Here is a 5,000-nt window from a genome sequence, read left to right on the forward strand (position 1 = left end):
ACGGCCTGGCTAGCGGGCTACCGCGGGTGTCGGTGTACGTGGTCGACCCGATAGCGGGCTACCGCTGGTAAAGGGACGTGGACGGCCTGGCTAGCGGGCTACCGCGGGTGTCAGTGTACGTGGTCGACCCGATAGCGAGCTACCGCGGGTAAAGGGACGTGGACGGCCGTGCTACGCGGCTACCGCGGGTATCGGTGTACGTGGTCGACCCGATAGCGGGCTACCGCGGGTAAAGGGACGTGGACGGCCTGGCTAGCGGGCTACCGCGGGTGTCGGTGTACGTGGTCGACCCGATAGCGGGCTACCGCTGGTAAAGGGACGTGGACGGCCTGGCTAGCGGGCTACCGCGGGTGTCAGTGTACGTGGTCGACCCGATACTGGGCTACCGCTGGTAAAGGGACGTGGACGGCCGTGCTAGCGGGCTACCGCGGGTATCGGTGTACGTGGTCGACCCGATAGCGGGCTACCGCGGGTAAAGGGACGTGGACGGCCTGGCTAGCGGGCTACCGCGGGTGTCAGTGTACGTGGTCGACCCGATAGCGGGCTACCGCTGGTAAAGGGACGTGAACGGCCTGGCTAGCGGGCTACCGCGGGTGTCAGTGTACGTGGTCGTCCCCAACCCGCGGTCGGTTAAGGCATGGAAAACAAAAATTAACAAGTCCCGCTTACGTCCTGACATTCGCGAAACCAGGTTAACGTATCGAGGAATACCATGCTTATGTCCATATGGTCCTGACATTCGCGAAACCAGGTTAACGTATCGAGGAATACCATGCTTATGTCCATATGGTCCTGACATTCGCGAAACCAGGTTAACGTATCGAGGAATACCATGCTTATGTCCATATGGTCCTGACACTCGCGAAACCAGGCTAACGTATCGAGGAATACCATGCTTATGTCCATATGGACCTGACATTCGCGAACGAAACCAGGCTAACGTATCGAGGACTAAGGACAGCTCGGGTCCTGACACGGACTGGTTAGGGTTAGGGTTAGGGTTAGGGTTAGGGTTAGGGTTAGGGTTAGGGTTAGGGTTAGGGTTAGGGTTAGGGTTAGGGTTAGGGTTAGGGTTAGGGTTAGGGTTAGGGTTAGGGTTAGGGTTAGGGTTAGGGTTAGGGTTAGGGTTAGGGTTAGGGTTAGGGTTAGGGTTAGGGTTAGGGTTAGGGTTAGGGTTAGGGTTAGGGTTAGGGTTAGGGTTAGGGTTAGGGTTTTAGTTAGGGTTAGGGTTAGGGTTAGGGTTAGGGTTAGGGTTAGGGTTAGGGTTAGGGTTAGGGTTAGGGTTAGGGACGTGCATCGTCAAGAGGCGGCTTAGGGTTAGGGTGTACGATGCCTGCCTTTGTTACGTTACGTTACATGAAATGTGATCGTTTCATCGAGAGACCTGCTGTACTATTCTAACGTGCGGCTTCCCGATGAAAATTTCACCCTCGTAAAAAAGTTTTACCGAGGGTATAGTTTGAAGGCTTCGATGGTCGAGAGACCCGCGGTAGCCTGCCTGCGTCTAACGTGCGGCTTACCGATGAAAATTTCACCCTTGTAAAATTTTTTTTACCGAGGGTATAGTTTGACGGCCTCGATGGTCGAGAGACCCGCGGTAGCCTGTCCGCATCTAACGTGCGGCTTCCCGATGAACATTTCAGCCTTGTAAAAATTTTTTACCGAGGGTACAGTTAGACGGCTTCGATGGTCGAGAGACCCGCGGTAGCCTGCCTGCGTCTAACGTGCGGCTTCCCGATGAACATTTCAGCCTTGTGAATTTTTTTTACCGAGGGTACAGTTAGACGGCTTCGATGGTCGAGAGACCCGCGGTAGCCTGCCTCGTCTAACGTGCGGCTTCCCGATGAACATTTCAGCCTTGTGAATTTTTTTTACCGAGGGTACAGTCAGACGGCTTCGATGGTCGAGAGACCCGCGGTAGCCTGCCTCGTCTAACGTGCGGCTTCCCGATGAACATTTCAGCCTTGTACATTTTTTTTTACCGAGGGTACAGTTAGACGGCTTCGATCGATGGTCGAGAGACCCGCGGTAGCCTGCCTCGTCTAACGTGCGGCTTCCCGATGAACATTTCAGCCTTGTACATTTTTTTTACCGAGGGTACAGTTAGACGGCTTCGATCGATGGTCGAGAGACCCGCGGTAGCCTGCCTCGTCTAACGTGCGGCTTCCCGATGAACATGTCAGCCTTGTAAATTTTTTTTTACCGAGGGTACAGTTAGACGGCCTCGATGGTCGAGAGATCCGCGGTAGCCTGTCCGCGTCTAACGTGCGGCTTCCCGATGAATATCTCAGCCTTGTCAATTTTTTTTACCGAGGGTACAGTTAGACGGCCTCGATGGTCGAGAGACCCGCGGTAGCTTGCCTGCGTCTAACGTACGGCTTCCCGATGGAAATTTCAGCCTTGTAAATTTTTTTTTACCGAGGGGATAGTTAGACGGCCTCGATGGTCGAGAGACCCGCGGTAGCCTGCCTCGTCTAACGTGCGGCTTCCCGATGAACATTTCAGCCTTGTACATTTTTTTTTACCGAGGGTACAGTTAGACGGCCTCGATGGTCGAGAGATCCGCGGTAGCCTGTCCGCGTCTAACGTGCGGCTTCCCGATGAACATTTCACCCTTGTAAAAAATTTTACCGAGGGTAAAGTCAGACGGCCTCGATGGTCGAGAGACCCGCGGTAGCCTGCCTCGTCTAACGTGCGGCTTCCCGATGAACATGTCAGCCTTGTAAATTTTTTTTTACCGAGGGTACAGTTAGACGGCCTCGATGGTCGAGAGATCCGCGGTAGCCTGTCCTCGTCTAACGTGCGGCTTCCCGATGAACATTTCAGCCTGGTAAAAAAAATTCTACCGAGGGTACAGTTAGACGGCCTCGATGGTCGAGAGACCCGCAGTAGCTTGCCTGCGTCTAACGTGCGGCTTCCCGATGAACATTTCAGCCTTGTAAATTTTTTTTTACCGAGGGTATATTTAGACGGCCTCGATGGTCGAGAGACCCGCGGTAGCCTGCCTCGTCTAACGTGCGGCTTCCCGATGAATATTTCAGCCTTGTCAATTTTTTTTACCGAGGGTACAGTTAGACGGCCTCGATGGTCGAGAGACCCGCGGTAGCTTGCCTGCGTCTAACGTACGGCTTCCCGATGGAAATTTCAGCCTTGTAAATTTTTTTACCGAGGGGATAGTTAGACGGCCTCGATGGTCGAGAGACCCGCGGTAGCCTGTCCGCGTCTAACGTGCGGCTTCCCGATGAACATTTCAGCCTTGTACATTTTTTTTACCGAGGGTACAGTTAGACGGCCTCGATGGTCGAGAGACCCGCGGTAGCCTGCCTCGTCTAACGTGCGGCTTCCCGATGAACATTTCAGCCTTGTAAATTTTTTTTACCGAGGGTACAGTTAGACGGCCTCGATGGTCGAGAGACCCGCGGTAGCCTGTCCGCGTCTAACGTGCGGCTTCCCGATGAACATTTCAGCCTTGTACATTTTTTTTACCGAGGGTACAGTTAGACGGCCTCGATGGTCGAGAGACCCGCGGTAGCCTGCCTCGTCTAACGTGCGGCTTCCCGATGAACATTTCAGCCTTGTAAATTTTTTTTACCGAGGGTATAGTTAGACGGCCTCGATGGTCGAGAGACCCGCGGTAGCCTGTCCGCATCTAACGTGCGGCTTCCCGATGAACATTTCACCCTTGTAAAAATTTTTTACCGAGGGTATAGTTTGAAGGCCTCGATGGTCGAGAGACCCGCGGTAGCCTGCCTCGTCTAACGTGCGGCTTCCCGATGAACATTTCAGCCTTGTAAATTTTTTTTACCGAGGGTATAGTTAGACGGCCTCGATGGTCGAGAGACCCGCGGTAGCCTGTCCGCATCTAACGTGCGGCTTACCGATGAACATTTCACCCTTGTAAAAAAATTTTACCGAGGGTATAGTTTGAAGGCCTCGATGGTCGAGAGACCCGCGGTAGCCTGTCCGCGTCTAACGTGCGACACCACGATGAAAATTTCACCCTCGTAAAAAAATTTTACCGAGGGTATACTTTGCCGGCCTGGATGATCGAGAGACCCGCGATAGCCTGTCCGCGTCTAACGTGCGACACCACGATGAAAATTTCACCCTCGTAAAAAAATTTTACCGAGGGTATAGTTTGCCGGCCTGGATGATCGAGAGACCCGCGATAGCCTGTCCGCGTCTAACGTGCGACACCACGATGAAAATTTCACCCTCGTAAAATTTTTTACCGAGGGTATACTTTGCCGGCCTGGATGATCGAGAGACCCGCGGTAGCCTGTCCGCGTCTAACGTGCGACACCACGATGAAAATTTCACCCTCGTAAAAATTTTTTACCGAGGGTATACTTTGCCGGCCTGGATGATCGAGAGACCCGCGATAGCCTGTCCGCGTCTAACGTGCGACACCACGATGAAAATTTCACCCTCGTAAAAATTTTTTACCGAGGGTATAGTTTGCCGGCCTGGATGATCGAGAGACCCGCGGTAGCCTGTCCGCGTCTAACGTGCGACACCACGATGAAAATTTCACCCTCGTAAAATTTTTTTACCGAGGGTATACTTTGCCGGCCTGGATGATCGAGAGACCCGCGATAGCCTGTCCGCGTCTAACGTGCGACACCACGATGAAAATTTCACCCTCGTAAAAAAATTTTACCGAGGGTATAGTTTGCCGGCCTGGATGATCGAGAGACCCGCGGTAGCCTGTCCGCGTCTAACGTGCGACACCACGATGAAAATTTCACCCTCGTAAAATTTTTTTACCGAGGGTATACTTTGCCGGCCTGGATGATCGAGAGACCCGCGGTAGCCTGTCCGCGTCTAACGTGCGACACCACGATGAAAATTTCACCCTCGTAAAAAAATTTTACCGAGGGTATAGTTTGCCGGCCTGGATGATCGAGAGACCCGCGGTAGCCTGTCCGCGTCTAACGTGCGACACCACGATGAAAATTTCACCCTCGTAAAATTTTTTTACCGAGGGTATACTTTGCCGG

Source organism: Mytilus trossulus, unplaced genomic scaffold (genome assembly GCF_036588685.1).
Source record: "Mytilus trossulus isolate FHL-02 unplaced genomic scaffold, PNRI_Mtr1.1.1.hap1 h1tg001135l__unscaffolded, whole genome shotgun sequence".
In the NCBI taxonomy this organism is placed as follows: Eukaryota; Metazoa; Mollusca; class Bivalvia; order Mytilida; family Mytilidae; genus Mytilus; species Mytilus trossulus.